This window comes from Sciurus carolinensis, chromosome 2 (genome assembly GCF_902686445.1).
Source record: "Sciurus carolinensis chromosome 2, mSciCar1.2, whole genome shotgun sequence".
Lineage (NCBI taxonomy): Eukaryota > Metazoa > Chordata > Mammalia > Rodentia > Sciuridae > Sciurus > Sciurus carolinensis.
In genome coordinates, this window is record NC_062214.1 from 196,985,743 (window position 1) to 197,006,076 (window position 20,334).

At 46.1% G+C, this 20,334-nt stretch overlaps 1 protein-coding gene, 1 non-coding gene and 1 pseudogene across 3 annotated transcripts in view; 1 reads left to right on the plus strand and 2 right to left on the minus strand.

Annotated features, from left to right (window-relative positions):
• Window positions 1–370: 370 nt before the first annotated feature.
• Window positions 371–20,334, plus strand: part of Wdr20 (WD repeat domain 20) — a 102,709-nt gene continuing 82,745 nt past the window's right edge. The window contains exons 1-3 of one of the 2 annotated variants that reach the window (XM_047538906.1): window positions 371–504; window positions 4,166–4,263; window positions 6,682–6,758. The gene's annotated coding sequence lies outside the window, so the exon portion shown is untranslated. The remainder of the gene's footprint in view (window positions 505–4,165; window positions 4,264–6,681; window positions 6,759–20,334) is intronic. The other variant, XM_047538907.1, reaches the window with a different exon arrangement.
• On the minus strand, window positions 11,553–19,547 carry LOC124976649 (40S ribosomal protein S27-like; annotated as a pseudogene).
• Window positions 13,872–13,945, minus strand: Trnaa-cgc (transfer RNA alanine (anticodon CGC)). Its single transcript has one exon. It is a non-coding gene; the product is annotated as a tRNA-Ala (tRNA).

Consider the following 20,334-nt stretch of genomic DNA (forward strand, 5'->3'; position numbering starts at 1 on the left):
CATGCCTCGAGTTCCATCCCCGGCACAGAAATAATATATAAAAGAAAGAAACGTGTAGAGAACAGACCACCCGCGGCCGCGGGGCGGAGCGGCTTGGTGCGGCCTGGTGCGGCCTGTTTGGCGCCAGCCTCCCCTTCCTCTGGGTTCCGGCACGCTCGGCGCCGGGGCTCCCGCCGCACGCACCGCGGGCCAGCCCCCGGCTCGGCACCGCGCACCTCCCCGGCTCGGCCCTCGGGTCTCCGTGCCGCGGGCCCCGCCCCTCAGGGGCGCGCGGCGGGCGGCCGTCCGCGGGCGCAGAACGCAGGCCACGTGTGGGTAGCGGCCGGACCCTCCCGCGCAGAGGGCGCGCGCCGCCTGCAGGTCCGTTACCTGCGGGTTTGTGCCGCCAACTGCGAACGCCATTTCCTTGACCGGCAACCGGGCAGTCGGGCAGTCGGGCAGTCGGAGCCGCTGCGTCCGGCGGGGTCGCACCGTGCAGCACTTCCTGAGCAGCTGTTTGTGTTTGTAAGAGAAGAAAACATTCTTCCGTTCTTTTGTTTTGGGTCCTGGGGATTGAACCGGGGTGCTCTACCACTGGGCTTCATCTCGGCTCTTTTACTTTTTGAGACCTGGTCTCCCGAAGTTGCTGGGGCTGGCCTTGAATTTGGGATCCTCTGCCTTGGCCTCCTGAGTTGCTGAGATTACAGGTCTGGCCCAGCTTGCTTTTATTTATTTATTTAAAATTTATTTTGGTATCAGGGATCTAACCTAGGGGCACTTAACCACTGAGCCACACAACCCATTTTTAATATTTTATTTAGAGACAGGTCTCACGGAGTTGCTTAGGGCCTTGCGAAGTTGCCGAGACCGGCTTTGAACTCGTGATCCTCCTGCCTCAGTCTCCTGAGCCCAGCTGCTGGGAATACAGACTGTGCCACCCAGCCCAGCTGAGCTCCGTTAAACCCAGGGCCTTGAGCTTGCTAGGCAAGTGTACTACATCTGAGCTACGTCCCCAACCTCCAATTTTTAATTTTAATTAATTGATTTTGAGACGGGGTCTCACTGTGTTGCCCAGGCTGGTCTCCAGCAATCCTCCTGCCTACAATCAGTTTTTTGGAAGAAGAAAGCCTGGAGGATAAAAAATGCAGTCTTAAGCTGGAGAAAGCTGGGCTTGCCTCCTCAACTCCCGCCTCTCCTTGCCTCCCTAGGATCTCTTGGGACCTCAGAGTGATGGTGGCCACAGATGAGTGTGAGCTGGCACTGCCTGCATGGGAATCCCTTTGTTGTCTTGGCTAACTCCAGGGCAAAGGGCTCCAGGTCAGCCAGTGGAAGAACAGGCCCAGCTGCCCTGACAAGTGTCAGTGTGTGGCGGAGGAGGTGCAGGCAGGAGCAGTGGTGTTCATCCTTAGATAACCCAGGGTAGGGGGCGGTGGTCAGCAAGGGAAACTGGAGAGAATGAGCAGCCATTGCCCAATGTCCCTGGCTGGCCCAAGAGTTGATAGTTCCTTTCTGTTTTCATGAGGCAGGGGTCACCTCGGCTGTCAGGAATCTGCCTTTGTAGCTGTCATAAATCTGATTCCCTTACAGGCCTTCAGGGTGGGCCTGGCAGGTCTTTCATGACTAGTCCTGTGGGCCTCTGTCCTTACCTCCTTGCCTTCCCATAAAGGGTTTCCCTGCCAGGCCTCCTGCTGGCTCACACCTCCTGCCTGGAAAAATCACTCCTTGAAAATGCAGGTCAGCTGTCCCTTCTGCTGCCTTCCTACCACCTTGGGGAATGGGTTTGCTTTTTTGTCCCTGCTTTGTTTCTCCATTACTGACTTTGGGCATCTCTGTAAGCCTGTTTTCCTCATCTGTAAAATGGGGTAGGAATGGGAGGGTTGGCTGAGGTTTCACCTCTGTCTTAAATGTGACTCTAAATTCTTTCACCTGAGAACAGATTGGCTGGGTAGAAGTGCCATAAGTCAACTAAATCGAGCAAGAATGAGTTACTGGGAACTTGCACACACTGTCAGCAAGTTAGGGCAGACACACATGATGTGAACATCTCACTGAACTGTGTCTGTTAATAGGATGTGGCAAATCATAACAGTATGTCAGTGGTTCAAGAGGCTGGTGAACACACAGCAAGAGCCAATCTAGAAAATTCCCAAGCTACCTGGCAGTGTGGTGTTCTGAGCAGCACTGAACAGCAAGCAGCATGCTACCTCTAAATCGAGAACCTTTTCAACAACTTAATATTTATTTAGAAATGAAGTCAACACAACCTACTTTTCAGTCTACATTCACCATTGCTCTCCAGGGCTAGGGATAGTTCAGTGGTGGATGTGATTGTTAGCTTCCTGTTACTGTGACAGATAAGCAACTTGTAAGGAGAAAAGGCTCAGCTTGGCTCTGTTTTAGGGATTTCAGCCTATGGTTGGTTGGTCCTATGGCAAGGCAGCACTTGGCACATGTCATGGTGATGCAGAGTCAATCACCTCTTGGCCGGGAGCAGGAGTCAAAGGAGAAAAAGAGGAGGAGCTAGGGCCCCACTGTACTCTTCTGGGGCATGCCCCCAGTGACCAGAAGCCCTTCCCCTAGGCCCTGCTGGGGACTAGCCTTTAAACATACAGGCTCCTGGGGGACATTTAGGGTCTCACTGTAGTACGTATGTATGTACTTATGAGCTATAAAGAATAATATGCTGGGGATGGTGGAGCACACCTGTAAACCCAGCGACTTGGGAGTCTGAGGGAGGAGGATTGCAAGTTTGAGGCCAGCCTCAGCAAGATCCTGTCTCAAAATACAAAATAAAAGGTCTGGAGGTGTAGCTCAGTGGTAGAGCCCCCTGGATCAACCCCCAATATGGGTTGAGGAATGATAATACTATCATCTGTCTACTGCCAGGGCTGCCCCCACTCCAATCCCTGCCCACCATGCCTCTTCCTCCTTTGCATGGGCCCCCTCATGGGTGCTCAAGATGCAGCCACAAGCTGCATCCCTGAAGCCCAGGGAGCTGTACCACCTTCTGCTCTAGCCCTATGACACCTTTCAGAGGTGGGCTGTTGCCCTGTGTTATGATCTGTCACATGCACTCCAGGTAACCTGGGACCCTCTTGGGCACTGTGTAGGCACTAGTGGGATGTTAGTGCAATAAACGGACAGACAGGGAATACATAAAAAGATGATGACACTGTGACTTGTGCCGAGGGTTGGCTGGAGGGATGGTAACTTGAACTAGAAATGTTTAGATTAGTGGAGCGTGGTGGCACAGCCCTGTAATCCTAGCAGCTCAGGAGGCTGAGGCAGGAGGATCACAATTTCAAAGCCAGCCTCAGCAATTCAGGGATGGCCTGAGCATCTCAGGGAGACCCTGTCTCTAAACAAAATATAAAAGAAGGGTTGGGGATGTGGCCCAGTGGTGAAGCACCCCTGGGCTCAATCCCTGGTACAAAAAAAAAAAAAAAAAAAAAGTTTACATTAGCAGTTTTAGTCTTAGTCCATTCACCATTAGCCTAAACAATATGTATGCTTGCTGATCCTCAAAGAGCTCTGCCCTCTGCCTGGCTCTGTTGGGAGTTCAGCGGCAAGGTCCTGTGGAATGAACCCCTGAGAGAGCAGGTTCAGAGAAGACTGTAGCGGTGGGGCCAGATGCTGGGACACTTGGGCCTCCTCTGGGTCCAGTGAGTAAGGCTTTGCTGGGAACACGCCTTCTGGACTTCCAAGCCAAACACTGGGGCAGGGGAGTGGGGGGTAACCTGCCAGTGAAACCTGAGAGCCAGCGGGCGGAGGACCTGCAGAAGTCCTGGCTGTCAAATGCACCTCTATGAGGGCTGGGTATAGCTCTGTTGGTAGAGAGCTTGCCTTGCAAGCACAAGGCCCTGGGTTCAATCCCCAGCACCGCAAGGGGGAAAAAAAAAAAAGCATCCCTGTGGCTGTGGAATGGGCTAAAATACAGACTGCTCTCCTGCTGCTTGGAAAGACAACTTGGGAAACTGAACAAGGCACTGAAAGGCAGACTGAGAAAAGGGAGCCGGAGATTATATTTTAAAAACTTATTTAATTAATTTTTTATTTTATTTAGTACTGGCAGTTGAACCCAGAGATGCTGTACCACACTGAGTTATATCCATAGTCATTTTTACTTTGAGACAGGATCTCTATAAATTACTGAAATGACCTTGAACTTGTGATCCTTCTGCCTCAGTTTCTCCAGTTGCTGGGATTACAGGCCTGCGCCACCACACCTGGCATGGAGCTGGATTTCTTCAAGGATGTTGTATGGCCTGATCCTCCAACCCAGAGGTATTTTTGTTGGCATCAGAGACTCTTGGATGGGGCCACAGTAGAAACTGTCCCTATTTTTCCAGGCTCCACACAGACCTGTTCTGATGGTGTAGCCAACTGCAGCACCGCTACACAGAGGGGCTAAAGTTCTGGTTGGGCTCCAAAAGTTGAAGTGGCTCAGGGAAAACTGAAACAAGGGAGAAAGCCCTGTAGCATGTTGTCTCACTGGGGTCTGACAGGAGGCCTTCTTGCAGGTGTGAGTTGGAACTGGTGTCCAGTCTTCTCCAAGCACCAGGTGGGCCAGTCAACTTTTGGGACCAAGCTGTATGAAAAACCAAGGCTCTTCACTCGCTGGGTCACATGAGGGCACAGCTGAGGATGCCTGCCCCTCTAGCCTGCCCACCCAGGCACCTGGGCACATTCCTGCACTGAAGGGCTCTGTGCATATAGAGACATCAATAAGCCAAACACATCATCAGCATGAGTCCCCTGTAAGTCAACAGCCTCTGCTGCTGGGTGTGGTGGTGTGCATCTGCAGACTCAGCTATTCGGGAGGCTGAGGCAGGAGGACTGCTTGAGCTCCAGAGTTCAAGACCAGCATAGGCAGCATAGTGAGACTGCATCTGTCTCAAGAAACAGCTTCTAGTTATTTATGATTTTATCTTTGGTGCTGGGAGTTAAACCCACAGCCTGGTACATGCTAGGGAAATGCTCCATTACTGAGCCACATCCCCACCCCTTTTTACTTGTTATTTTGAGGCAGGGTCTCACTAAACTGCCAGGCTGGTCTGTAACTTGTGACCCTTCTGCCTAACCTCAGGAGTGGCTGGGATCACCATGTCTGGCTCAAAGTTACTTTTACCTCCTGTATTGAAGGGCCCAGAACTGAAAAGCCTGGGCATATCCAGGCACTGTCTTGCCTTGAGTCTTTCCTGTCAGTCACAGGGGAACAATAGCATTTACCGCCTGTGGCTATTTAGGGGATTAATTTAGGTGACAATTGGGAAATGCCTGGTACACAGGGCTCCAGTGGGTCTGAATTCTCTGTGGCACTGGGTGTGGTCTGCGAGTCCTCTGGTCTCACCAGTAGTAGCAGGGTTACAACCACCCTTTTAGGAGGAGCTGATGCTTCTGATTGGGAGTGAGGTTGGTTTTGTGAACTAAGCCACTATAACAAGGTGGGGTTTTCTCAAAAGGAACAAAAAGCCAACAGAAGCAGGAAATGGAGCCTACTTGGGCTGAGGAAGGGAAGAGGGGGCTTCTGCTCTGGGGCTGGGGCAAGGATAAATTCTTGGGCAGGGGCTGGCTCCTGGTATAGCAGATGCCTGTGGGCAACACCTCAGGGAAAAGAACAGCAGTGCATGGGCTAAAAGAGCTGTTTGCGGGACCCCCAGAGACCATGTGGGGTGTGAGCCAGCCCTGGGCTGGAGCACAGTGCTTGTGCTTGCTCTAGGTAGTCACCCATCATGGAGAACAGAGGACAACTTTCTTAGCAGCACAGGCAGTGCGGGAAGTTGCAGGAGGCCGGTGGCCTGGAGGCTGGAGTTCCCCACCTGAGAGGCCATCGGCTGCTGTTTCTGTTGCCCATTTTTGGTGCCTGCCCTTTCTCTCAGGGTCAGTTCCTTTGGGCATGATCCTTACCCTCTCTAACTTAGTGACTCTGGGGTAACTGATCTTAGCACCTCACCCCCTTCACATGATGGGCATCTGTCTGTAATCCCAGTACTCCATCCCCACCCCCCACCCGTCATGGACCCGATCAGATGGAAATCGAACCAATCAGAGCCCTTCCCTGGGACTTTCCTCACTAGAGTTGGCAGGAACAGCCTTCTTTTCCCTTCAGACTCAAGGTTTTGAGGAGGTAAGCCTGGGGCCATTGAGGCTAAGTCTCTTTTGGAGGGGAATGAAATCACAGAGATAAGACACAGTGAGAAGTGGTGGTGAAGGCCATGCCTGGAAGACCAGCTCCCTCCCGGCCTCTCTGGTGGTTTGGCTGTGGGAGTCCATGATCCCTTTTCTACTCAGGCTAGTGGCAGTGAGTTCCTAGCACTTGAATCAAAGGAGTTCTGAATGGCACACGTGTAAAAGTTCCCCAGCACCCCTGGAGATCTGTCGTTAGGGGCATGGATCTCAAAACTTCCATTTCTTTCATCTTACGAACTGAAAAAGACAGAAACGTATTTGCTAGTGATAAATGCTCTTGTGTTAAATGCTCTTGACATTTGGGCAGACTGTTGAATCAGTCATTTCCAACAGCCTCTCCCTGACACTTCCACCTGGAGCTGGAAAGGGCCTTCCCAGCCTCAAAAGCCGCCAGAGGGAGCCACATGATTCAGTATGGGGAATAAGACTGAACAGGACTGTTACTTGAGCAAATGGGAGTGGAGGGGGAGTGGTTTAATACTTTTTTTTTCTTTTTTTCTTTTTTTGGGACAGGGTGTCACCAAATTGACCAGGCTTACTTCAAACTCTCCATCTTCCTGCCTCTACCTCCCAAGTAGCTGGGATTACAGGTGGGTGTTACTATATCTGGCTATAGTTTACTATTTTTTATAGGTTGCCTCAATTTTGGAAGTTGGTGGAGGTATGAGATGAATGGGAAAAAATAATCAATTTCTTTTTTTTTTTTTTTTTTTTCAGTACTGGGAAATTCAACCCAGGGTCTTGTGCAATAATAAAGGATTTTTTTTTTTTTTTTTTGGTTCTAGGGATTAAACTCAGGGGCACTCAACCACTGAGCCACATCCCCAGCTCTTGTTTTATTTTGAAACAGGGTCTTGCTAAATTGCTGAGACTGGCTTTGAACTTGCAAGCCTCAGCCTCCTAAGATGCTGGGATTACAGGCATGTGCTACCACACCTGGCCAATAATGGATTTTTTATTATAAAAATATTTAATTTTTTCTGCATAAGATTTTCAAATATTCCAAAATAATTTGAGGTAAAAATAATTTGGAAAAAGAGAGTAGGGCTGGCATTGTGGCTCAGCAGTGGAGCGTTTGCCTCTCATGCGTGAGGCACTGGGTTCAATCCCCATCACTGCATAAAAATAAATAAAATGAAGGTATGAGTCCATCTACAACAACAACAACAAAAACCAACCAAACAAAAAACAAAACAAAACAAACAAAACCAAAAAGAGAGTAGACATCACTAATGCACTAGTGCCTGATGTTCCCTCTAAGAGGCAAGAGGGTTCATTAAACCTGAACTCAGCAACACTGACCTAGGTTACAACATGCCAGGGACATTGCTATGTCTGGGGATTCAAAGATCCACAAGGCCCAGTTCTTGCTCTCTCAGTCGGGAGCTCACTGTTGGGTAGACAGACCCAGGAATAGGTAATTGTATCCTCTGACATACGTGTAATGACAAAAACAGGTTCAAGGTGTTAGGAGGGCACAGTGAGGCCCAGAGAAGGCTTCCTGATGGCAAATGACATCTGCGCCAGTTGTACGGTACACCCTGGGGCTCAGTGGAAGGGCGTGCCGGGTGAGGGGACTGCAGGTGCAAAGGTGTGCAAGTGAGAAGCTGGTGTGGCTGGAGGCGGCTGGGAAGAGGCCTGCAAGGAGGCAGGGCACCATCTGGAGATGGACAGTGGGAGGGCATGCTCTCCAGCCTTTGGGAGGGCAGTTCTCCCTCCCTCTCTGAGGTTCGTGCTTTAGGTAGATCTTGAAGGTGGGTGATATTGGATTTGAAGGCCACAAGCCTGGGCACAGGGACACAGGGAGACAGTGGTTTAGGCAGAGGGGAATTCTGTGATTGAAGGTGCCTGGCCGTCCCTGTATATTGGGACATGAGCATTGGCAGAGCCTGGCTTCTCTAGGTCTTTGTTCAGACATAGCCCTCAGTCATTATTGATTTCTAAAAGCACCTGCCCATAAAACTATGTATTTGTTCCTGAGAACTTTCCATATTTTCAGAGCAGTGATTTGTGTGTGTGTGGGCAGGAGGGGGGGGGATACTGAGGACTGAACCCAGGGTGCTCTACCACTGAGCTACGTCCCCAGCCCTTTTTATTTCTTGAGACAGTCTTGCTAAATTGCTGAGATTATAGGCATGTGCCCTGCAGTAGGCGCTCTCATAGCTTCTTGAGAAAGGTACACACACAGAGGGTAAACTGAGATCTTGCATGTCCAAAGATGTCTTTAATTCTGTCCTCATACTTGAATGATATTTTGCATGGGTTTAGTTATAGGCTGGCAGAAATATTTCCTCAGAATTTGGAAAAACCATTTCTCTGTTCTTTTGCATCCAATCTTTCTCCCCCCCCCCTTTTTTTTTTGTGGTACTGTCAAGTGAACCCAGGTGAACCCTGGGGTGCTTTACCACTGAACATTCCTAGCTCTTTTTATTTTTTTTATATTTTGAGACAGGGTCTTCTAAGGCTAGTCTTGAACTTGTGATCCTCCTGCCTCAGTTGAGATTACAGGAGTGTGCCATGAAGCCAGCTGAAGAAATTAAGACCCTAATACATGCCTGGCACTGTTTCTAAGCACTTGGGATTCTTCAGTGAACAGAAACAAAGATGCATTGAGACCAAGTCCGAGTTTATATTCTAGCTTGTGTTCTGGCTTTGGAGGTGCTGAAGTCTGAAGCTATTGTTTTCTTATCCTTTTTATATGACTTCTCTTTCTGTCAAAGCTCACAGGATGGTCTCCATTCCGAGAGTAGTAAATTTCATAGTGATGTGCCTTTAGATGGATCTATTTTGATCCCTTCCGCTGGGTACTTCGTGGGCTCACTTTGTAAGCAAACGTGCCTTGGCTCTGGGAATTGTTCTTGAATATTTTGTGGATGAATCCCTTCTCCAGGGTTTGGATCCTGAAACTATTAGGATGATCCTCCACTTCCTTATTTTTTCTTCTGATTTGAGATCTCCATTTTCTTTTCCAACCCTTTTTATTTCTGCTATCATGTTTTTAGTATTCAAGAGGTTTTTTATTTTCTGATTACAAGGATGTGTGTTGTTGCTTCAGATGCAGTATCTACTTAATCTATTAGCACTTTTTAAAAAATTTCATCTCCTTGTAGAGTCCATCTAATGTTGGTTTTTGTGTTTGTTTTGATGTGTAAAACCATATTCAGAGGCTTTTCTCAGATGCAGAATAAGTCTGCTTATGATTAGGAATAGGATCAGGGCTAGCAGAGTTGCTCACCTGCCAGGTGTAGGTGGTAGGTTCCATCCCCAGCACCACACATGGCTTGGAAAACTTTTAGATTCACTTTGTAGTAATCTGCAGAGGCAATTTGTTAGAGAACTTCTTTATGCCTATTCTTGGGAAAGGTCAGATGCTTCAGAAAAGAATCTTCTAGAATTTCAGCTTGGGGAGTAAAAGTTTGGGTGCCATAGCTCTAGGAGACTAGTGAGGAGAAAAGGCTGGGGATCCCAGCATTCAGTAATCACATGCCCACTTAATCCCCATTTTCAAAAGACTATTCATGTCTTAATTTGGCCTAGTGTCTCCTGAACAGAAATTCTTTGTTTTGCTTCTCTGGAGAATAAGCCTTCAGATTCTGCAGGATGGGAGAAAGAATCTAGGAATCTAGACTTGCAAGGATATATGCAGAATAAACATCAAGAAGGGTTGCTGGATCAGAGTACATACATTTTAGATTTTTATTAGTTATTGCCAAATTATCCTCTATTAAGCATGTACCAGTTTTTGAAAACATTTTAATTTGTATTTTTGTTGAGACTGAGCATCTTTTTGTGGCTGAGAGACATTTGTTTTTTTCTTCTTGTGTGTTCAGATTCTTTGCCCATTAGATCATAGTCTTTCTTTTATTGATACCTACAGTGCTTCATGCTTTTTTCATTTCGCTGTTGGTTGAGACAGGATCTTACTATGTTGCTGGGGCTGGCCTGGAACTCCTGGGCTCAAATGACCCTCCTGCCTCAGCCTCCCTAGTAGCTAGGGAGTACAGGCCTGCACCACCATGCCCAGCTTAACAGTCTTTCTGAATGTCTTTCTAAATGTGGTTAAATTTCTTCAGAGAGGCTGGGAATGTAGCTCCATAGTAGAGCACTTCTACTAGCATGTTTGAGGTACTGGGTTTAATCCCCTCAAAAACAAAAAACAAAACAAAAAAACCCTTTGTGGCTTCTAAGTTTTGTGTCATACTCAGAAGAACTGCAAGTTCCAGACCAGCCTGGACAACTCACTGAGTCCCTGAGTGAAAAGAGTTGGGATGTGGCTCAGTGTGAAGTACCTCTGGGTTCCATTCCCACTACTGGGGGGCGGGGGGGGGGAGTCTTCCCTCATTACTTCCAATACTGGGAATTGAATTTAGGATCTTGCTTATTCTAGGCAAGTGCTCTTCTACTGACCCTACATCTCCAGTCCTTTTTTTAATTTAGGGAGACAGGTTCTCCCTAAATTGCTGAGGCTGGTCTTGAACTTGCAATCCTCCTGCCTCAGCCCCTCGAGTTACTGGGATTACAGGGTGCATATCCAACTGCATTTCTTTAATCATTAGAAACACTAAACATCTTAGAGTGGGAAGTTCTTTCTAGGCACGACAGGAAACTCAGAAGTCATAAGCAAGGACTATTGTTCAGCTACTGAATGCAACTATTGTGAGTTGCCTGCTCTGTTCCTTTGCCTATTTACTTTCCAGTGGGTTAGTTTTCCTTTCTGATTAAGAGTTTTTATTATTAGAGATGTTTTCCTCTTGTCATGCATGTTACAAATATCTTTCCAAGTTTGTTGTCTGTTGGTTCAAATGGTGTTTTGTTTTGTTTTGTTTTTGCTATGGGAGATATTAAATAAAGATGTGGCTTCTGAGTTTGGGCTATGTTTAGAAAAGCCTTTCCCATATAAGACTACAAATGTATTTATTCAACTAGTTTTTTTTTTAGACTTCTGTAGTTAATTTTTATATTTAGATCTCTGATCCATCTGGAGTTTATTTTGAAATGAGGGAAGCAGAAATCTCTATTATAAATGACTACTTGGTTGTTCCAATACCTTTTATTGAATTAATCCTTCCATCTCCAGCATACATTCATTTTTACTGGGTCTAATTCTAATCCCATACAATTCCATTGACCTGTTTTAATCAAAGAGGTTTAACACGTACATTTTTTTTTCTTTTGGTACTACAGATTTTAACCCAGGGGCACTTTACCACTGAGCCAAATGCCCAGCCCTTTTCTTTATTTTGAGACAGGGTCTTAAGTTGCGCCACCATACCTGGCCTTTTTTCTATTTTTTTCTTTTCTTACTGAGGCGTTACAATTATACATAATGGTGGGATTCATTGTTACATATTCATACATGCACACAATAATATAATTTGGTCAGTATCATTTCCCAGTATTTTCCCTTCCAAAACATCTTTGTTTTTTTGTCCATAATCAAAATTTCATTGAAAACCAAAATAGATCATTATTGTATACCTTACAAAATCAAACATAATTACATTATCTTGGTAGAGTAACTGGAATTACTTAACTTACAAAGCTTCTGTGAGAAAACAAATTCTGGAAGTTGCATAGATCATTAGTGTTGTTTTCTTCTAAATGAACAACCTTCTGTGAGTCTGGCCTTTCCCCCTGTAGGCTGGCACAACACTGTTGAACAACCTATTCAAAGAACCACTGTCTAAGCATGGCTGAAAACCGTGGTAGTCTTGTAACAACCTGGACATTTTATATTCATAAATAAAAATTTGGACTTTGAACTAGCTGTTTCTTTTAATGTTTTTTCTTTTCTTCCTCTGAGGAAGGATGTAGCTCATCTCTAGCCAAGGCATGGTAATCCTTTTGCAAGTACAGTCTGTTCAGATTGCTCAGGCAACAGACTCCCCAACATATCTTAGTATCTGGGAGGCACTGGGCTTGGTGGCATATGTCTGTAATCCCAGTGACTCAGGCAGCTGAGGTGGGAGGATGGCAAGTTCAAGGTCAGCCTCAGTCATTTAGTGAGGCCCTGGCTCAAAAAACCAGTAAGCCCAAAGGTAGAGCACCTCTGGGTTAAATATCCAGAAAGGATGGGGGTGCTGTCTGGGAGGCAAGACGTCCCTGCCCTCTGGCTATTACTACTCTTCTTTGAAATTTCTTGATCTTATTTTTGAGATGGGATCTCAGTATGTTGTCAAGGCTGGAATTGAACTGACAGGCTCAAGTGATCCTCCTGTCACAGCCTTCAGAGTAGCTGGGACTGCAGGTGCATGCTACTACCCATGGCTTTTAAAAAAGCTTTTCAGTGTTTGTGTGGGTGTGTGGTACTAGGGACTGAGTCCAGGGCCTCATGCGTGCTAGGCAATGCTCTCTACCACTGAGCCACATCCCCAAATCGTTTTTGTTTTGCAGTGCCAGGGTTTGAACTCTGGGCCTTATGCTTGCAAGGCAGGCACTCTACCAACTGAGTTATATACCCAGCCCATCTTTGTGTTTTTGAAACAACATCTTGAATATATTACCCAGGCTGATCTCGAACTTGTGATCCTCCGGCCTCAGCCTCCAGAGTAGCTGGGATTACAATTGTGTGCCACCATGCCCAGCGCATACTGATTCATTTTTTTTTTTTTTAAGGTATTGGACATAATACCTTTATTTTTATGTGGTGCTGAGGATCAAACATACTGCCTCACACGTGCTAGGCAAGTGCTCTACCACCGAGTCACAACCCCAGCCCCGCATAGTGGTTCTTAAATAATTATTCTTCTAAATGAAATTTAAAATAATTTAAATGAGTTCTAAAGAAAATTCTGTTGGTTTAGACTACATTTATGGGCTGAAGATGTAGCTCAGTGATAGAGCACTTGCCTAGCAAGCATGAGGTCGTGGGTTCCATCCTCAGTGACAGTGACTGACACACATACATATAGGACATTATAGATTTTGGACTGCATTCTATTTATACATTGATCCTGGAAGAAATGGCACTTTTGAGTCTTCTTACCCAAGAATGAGGTGATGAGGCTGTTTTTTTGGGGGGTGGGGCAGGGAGGTACCAGGGATTGAACTCAGGGGTGCTCAACCACTGAGCCACATCCCCAGCCCTATTTTTTTTTTCCTTTATTTTTTTTGCAGTGCTGGGGATCGAACCCAGGGCCTTGTGCTTGTAAGGCAAGCACTCTACCGACTGAGCTATCTCTCCAGCCCTCCCATCCCTATTTTGTATTTTATTTAGACACAGGGTCTTACTGAGTTGCTTAACACCTCACGTTTTGCTTAGGCTGGCTTTGAACTCACTAACCTCCTGACTCAGCCTCCCCGAGCCTCTGGGATTACAGGTATGTGCCACTGTGCCTGGTGCCAGGTGTTTTTATTTATTTTGTCATGTTTCTTCATGATCTATAGTGCTCTTCAAATAGTTTCTGAAAACTCTCTAAACATATTCAGACACTGGGTGGCTCAGCCCCAGGGTGTGCCATTCACATTCCCTGGCAACTGTGAGTTTATTCCTCTTATTTTGTTATTGTGATTATTTTTCCCTACTACATTTAAATTAGTTATTTTTTGACATGAAAGAGTTATTGAGTTTGAGTACTAATTTTATAATCTGCTACTTTATTCAATGTCTCATGTTTTTGTTTTTTTGTGGTAGTGATTGAACCCAGGGGTATTCTACCACTGCACTATATCCCCAGCTCTCCCCTTTTTTATTTTTATTTTTTTTGCGGTACTGGGAATTGAACCCAGGGCCTTGTGCTTGCGAGGCAAACACTCTACCAACTGAGCTATATCCCCAGCCCTCCCCTTTTAAAAAAAAAAAAAAAAAAAAAAAAATTGAGACAGGGTCTTGCTAAATTACTTAGGGCAAAGTTGCTAAGGCTGGCCTTGAACTTTTGATCCTCCTTTCTTGGCCTTCTGAATTGCTAGAATTCAGAAATGTGCCACCACACCTGGCTGTCTCATTGTTTCTTTTTTTGTACTGGGGACTGAATTCAGGGGCACTTAATCACTAAGCCATACCCCCAGCCCTTTTTAAAATTCTGACACAGGGTCTCACTAAGTTGAACTACTTGTAATTCTCCTGCCTCAGTCTTATGAGTAAGATGTTCCTTTTCCCCACTGGGCTGTTCTGTCAGAAGCCAATTGACTACAAAAGTGTAAATCTGTTTGGACTCTATTCTGTTTCATGGACCTCTTTGACTACCCTCATTTCAAGTCCTTACTGTTTTGATTCATGTATTTTAATAGTATGTTTTGAAGTCAGGTAGTATTTATCTTCTACCTTAGTTTTTCTTTTTAAAGACTGTTTTGTCTGAGTCCTTAATATTTCTATAAATATTTAGACTTAATTACCAAATTTATCATCTTTTCAGATTCCCAAAACTCTAGAACCACAATCAATATCCACCTGGTAATTTTGTTGTTAGAAGCTCTCTAGCAAATTCAGTATTCTTCCCTACTAAATTGAAATGTGACTTAAACCAAGATGACCTTCCATGGACAGAATGGTGTTTTGTTTTTGTTGTTTTCTGTGGCAATGGAAGGAGCTGGACTAAGGAACTGAGTGAACAGTATGCATGCTAAATATTTGCTTGAAAGCTAAATCCATACAATAAACAGGGGGCTGGACCCCTTCAGCTAGATGCAGAGCTACCTGAAAAGCCAAGTAATGTGACCATTAAGACAGAGTTTCACCTCAGGGGCCAGGCAGGAGAGAAGAAAGCTTGAATGAGCATGTTTTCAAGTATGTGACTCGTAATCACGTGTAGCTAATAATCCAGTAAGAGGTGGGGTAACGAAAGTATTAACAGAAGGTGCTGAAAGTTCAAAAATGCTTCTGAAAGGCGGCAAGGCACTCCTCTGGCTGTTATGCACTGGGTACTCACTGATGGCAGGCCCAATCCTCTCATAAACTGCTGAACAAAAAAGCCAGGATTCCTGTTCTTCAAGAGCTATAGACATTCTGGAGAGATGGATGTCACCCAAGCAAATATGAGTGTGTGAGAAAATGAGGTGCTGCAACTTAGAGTTGGGGTGTCAGGGAAAGCCTGAGAAGGTAGCCTTCAAAACCTGAGGGATGGACAAGCAGAGCAAAGAGCCCAAGCATTGGATAAGCAGCTCTGTCCCCTCTGAGGGACAGACAGGGATTCTCACTTATGCACAGGCACGAAAGCCCAGGTGTGACAGTATGAGAAACACATGTACCACAGTCTTGCAAGAGGGCATGTGGCATGTGGAAAGGGAGATGCCAGGGAGAGAAAGAAGCCAGGAAGAAGACAAAACCTGAGGAAGAGGGATGACGAATCAACTAGAAATTGAAGTCAGTAAATGAGCATTACTGTGCATTTGGTGATATACGAGGGGATTTTTTTTTTTTTTTGTAGTTGTAGATTGACAGTATTTATTTATTTTTGTGGTGCTAGGCAAGTGCTCTGCCCCAGAGCCCCAGCCCTAGCCCATAAGGGGAGTCTTAATCTAAAGAGAAAAAAGAATGGTTCCCCCTCCCAGTAAACTGAGTCATACTGGGTCGAGAATAGAAAGATTCTCTTAATAATCTTTTAGAGAATATCCCTGACTCCATCCCAGAGTAGACCCTATTAATGTTATAATCAGAATATTAAAAGATTATAATTGTAGGAATTACTGTTTTTATTTTCCCAAACAGTAATAACCTCTACAATGAAAAAAAATTTTTGAAAAGAATCTTTCTGGGGTGCTGGGGATTGAACACACTAAGCAAATGCTCTGTCACGAGCTACTCGCCCTTATAATGAATTCTAAATTAACAGTGCATCTAATTTCCTGCCCGAAGCCCCCAACTACTAATTTTCAGCAGCATATGGCTAGAAGTCACTCTTGTTGCTGGTGGCTTCTCAGCAGCCAACAAGACTGATGAGGCTCTCCGGAGAGTGGGAGAGAAGTACTTCTAGTTACATATGAGTAAAACTTTTACTTTTGTCTTTCGTACAGCAAGCATCAGTTTTCCTCGTGTGTGTGGGACTAGGTATTGAATCCAAGGGTACTTTACTGCTGAGCCACATCCCTAGGCCCCCCCCCCCCTTTTTTTTTTTTTTTTTTTTTTTTTTTTTTTTTTGCAGTGCTGGGGATCGAACCCAGGGCCTTGTGCTTGTAAGGCAAGCACTCTACCGACTGAGCTGTCTCCCCAGCCCCCTAGGCCCTTTTTGAGAAAGGGTTTTGCTAAATTGCTGAGGCTGGCTTTGAACCTGCAATCCTGCTGCTTCAACCTCCCAAACCACCAGGATTATAGGGAAGAGCCACCACACCTGGCTTTTTTTTTAAAAACAGCACATATAATTCACCTACTGAGGCTACAATTCTTTGGTTTTTAGCATACCCAGAATTGTGCAACTGTCACCCAAGAGAAACCTGGCAACCTGTCACTCCTCCTTCCCCCATCCCAAGCAACCACTATTTTCTGCCTTTACACTGTTATCATGACTGAATAATATTCCATTATATTGTGCCACATTTGTTTACCCATTCATCAATCGATCTGACATTCTGTGTTTCCACTTTTGGGCTGTTATCATTTGATGCTGCTGCAAACATTCTACAGGTTTTATTTTGTATGGATGTATTTCCATTTCTCTTAGGTAAACACCTGGGGGTGTTCATGCTGGGTCATATGGTAACTATGTTTAAATTTTTGAAGAACTACTGGATTTTTTTTCAAGGTAGCTACACTGATTTTCATTCCTGCTAGCTGTACATGAATACATAGAGATAATACCTTGGGGGTGGGACTTAAGTCCAAACACAAAACTCATTTACATTCCATATACACCATATATTGTCTGAAGGCAATTTTATATAGTATTTTTAGTGCACTTGTATTTTTACTGTGACTCATCACACAAGGTTAAAGTGTGGAATTTTCCACTAACAGTGTCATGTTGGTGCTCAAAAAAATTTTGGAGTTTTAGATTTCCAATTAGGATGCTCAACCTGTATTAAGGGTTGCATCTACTTAATGAAAACGAAAGATGCATTGTACAAGTTCAATTTGTATTTAAAAACATTATATTGTACAGAGGGGAGTGAGGGGAGGAGTGGGGTGGATGGGGATGTGAAGGACAGTAGATAGAGACAGAAAGAAATTTAAAAAAATTTAAAAGAAAAATCATAATTATAACAATGGTGTGTTAGGCTTTTTATTTTTAGGGGTACTGGGAACTGAACTCAGGTGTGCTTTCCCCAGCCCTTTTTTTGATACAGGGCTAAGTTGCAGAGGCTGGCCTTGAACTTGAGATACTCAGCTTCCCAAGTAGCTGGGATAACAGGTGTGCGCCACCATGTCTGGCTGGTGTGTCAGTTTTAACACATGTAATTCTGAAGTACAAAGTAGAAGTGTTATTTTTTTTTAATTATTTTTTAATTTTTATAGGCTGCATTTTGATAGAAGTGTTATATTAAGGATAGTATAGCATGTGATGTTTTCCAAATTTTGTCTTTAAGTTCCATAATGGTCTTATAAGGAAGTACTGAGTCATGGTGTGTAATAAAAGAATAAGTCTGGTCAACAAGACAAATCTGAGAGATTGGTTGCTTCACATGGCTGAGTCAGTGAAGATTTCAAATGTGGCGCCTAAAGACATTCAGCTTGTCTATTTCTCTTTGTAAGGTTCCTAAAGCCCAAATGTTTTCCTCAAAGTTTAAAAAATGTGTTTAAATATCTTAATGGATTAATCTCTGAATCTAAATGACAGTGATAAACTTGGCCTAAAGTGAGTAACTCTTTCCCCCCATCCTCCTGGTCTCCTTTCTTCTTCCTTCTCTCCCCTTTTTTCTTGTACTTGCAATGAACCATGGGGCACTTTACCACTGAGCTATATCCCCAGCCCTTTTTATGAATTTATTTTCAGACAGGGTCTTGCTAAATTGCCCAGGCTGGCCTCACACTTGCACACCTTCTGCGGGACTGGGATTACAGATGAGCACTCTGGTGCCCCGGGAACAGCCTATTAATATAACCATAATAAATAATGCTGAACTTATGTAGGATTTAATCTTGAAGCCAGGTGCTGGGTCACAATCTGTAATCCCAGGCTAAGGCAGGAGGATCACAAGTTTGAGGCTAGCCTGGGCAATTTGATTTTGTCTTTAAAACAAAACCAAAAAAAGGTTGAGGATGTATAGTTCAGTGACAGAGCACCCTGGCTTTAGTCCCAGCCCCGAGCCTGTGCAGTGGGTTTGTGCTGGGGGGGTGGGGGGGGGGAGGTTGGCAGAATGCGTTAGGTATAGAGGTATTAAGGGGAACAGAATGTTGTGGTTGAGGGGTAATAAATTTTTTTTAACTTTTGCTTGCTGAGGTCCCCCCAAAATGTATTAAAATATTTTTCTCTTGATAAGTAGGAAACCAGCTGAATTATTTCTAAATCATTTAGAACATCACTATCCCTCAAGATGATCATTATAAATACATATTTTTGACGCAAATAACATTTATAGGAGATTGGGATTAACCACAGAACATATCCTGGTATTTTAAGAGTTCTGATTTCTATTTGTTGTTTAGAGAAAGGTAGATAGCATCAAAACAATTGTAATGAAAAAATTTAAGTAATTTAAGGATCTATTAAATAGGATTTTACTCGGATTTTTGCTAACACGTACAAAGGTTATGTCACTTATCAAATGCATTTTTATATCATTGGTATAGTTTTTAGTAGTGCTTTTTAAAAATTTAGTTGTAGATAGACACAGCATTTTATCTACATTTATGCCGGCGCTGAGGATCGACCCGGTGCCTCACACACACTAGGCAAGGGCTCTATCACTGAGCTACCCCAGCCCTGTACTTGCTTTGTAATACATAAAATGCTTATGATTTAGACTGCCTATTCTAGATTTGCCCCTCTGCACTTTACCCCGCCCTCCCGCCACGAACCAGGGATTGACCTGAGGGGCTCTACCCAGCCTTCTTCTATTTTTTGAGATATGGTCTCACTAAATTGCACAGGCTGCTCTCGAATTTGCGATATCTCTGCCTTCCTCTCGGAGTAACTGGGGTCACAGGCCTGCACCACCGCGCCAGCCAGATCTTGGCTCTTTTGAGCCTGGGTCTCGCGGCGCTGGCAGGCTGGCCTCCACCGGTGCTCCCGCTCGGCCCCGCAGCAGCGGGGACACGGGGGCACAGCGCCGTGTCCGCCTCCCTCCACTTTTTTGTACGCCCCTGGATAAGACCTGAATTTTCCGGTAGTTTGTACCTGGTGTGACAAGTGTTCCCCCTTGAGTTCTATGGGGACGTCTGCTCCTCGAGAAGACGTATTTTAGAGCCTCATTTAGTGAGTAACCCGGTCGGCACAGCGGGGGTTTAACCCTACCAACAGGTGCGCCTGGCCTGGCCTGTCTGGTGGGATGCACAGCAACCATGCCATGGTCCCGGCAAACGGCGTCAGATTCCACCTGAGCCTTCGGAAAACGTCCACTACTGCGGGCAGCAGGGGCGCAGGTGATCCCAGCGCCGGAGGCGGAGGCAGGAGGCCCCCGGGCTCGAGGCCCACCTCAGTAGTTTAGGCCTTCTCAAAATAAAGAGAGGGGTGTCTCGGCGGCCAAGCGCCGCCAGGTTCAATTCCCAGTACCCCCCGGGATCAGTCACCTCGGACTTCACTGCGCCCGCTGCAGAGCGCCGCCCCGCGCCGCCGCGAGTCCGGGTGCCCACGCGCCCACACCTCAGTCGGCCGACGGCCGCGGCAGACGGGACTCGGACGCGCGCCCTGCCGGCACCTGGGCCACCGCACGCAGGCGTACTCTCTCCCACCCCGCCTTAAAGGAGGGAAGCGTAAAACTCAACCTTTCGGTGCCTTCTCAGCGACCGACTGCTGGCAGCGCAGGGCGGCTGCTCGCCTCAGCGCTCGGACGCGCGGCCGGGACCCCAGCCGAGGTCCAGGAGCGGTGTAGCCGCCCGCCCGAGGGAGCCTCACGCGCGAAACCCGAACGGCTCCCTCCCGCAGGGCCGGCGCAGCAGCAGACAGCCGCGAGCTTTCCGCACTCCGCCGCCCACAGCCGGAGCGCGAGCTCGCAGAGCCTGCACCACCTGGACTGTCGCGAGTCGCGCCCGAAGGAGGGGAGGAGCCTGCGGCGCCCCGGCGCGCCAGGTGAGCACGCGTGCGCAGTCCGACCGTAAACAAGCCCGCCCCTTCCACTCGGCACGCCTTCCCCGGG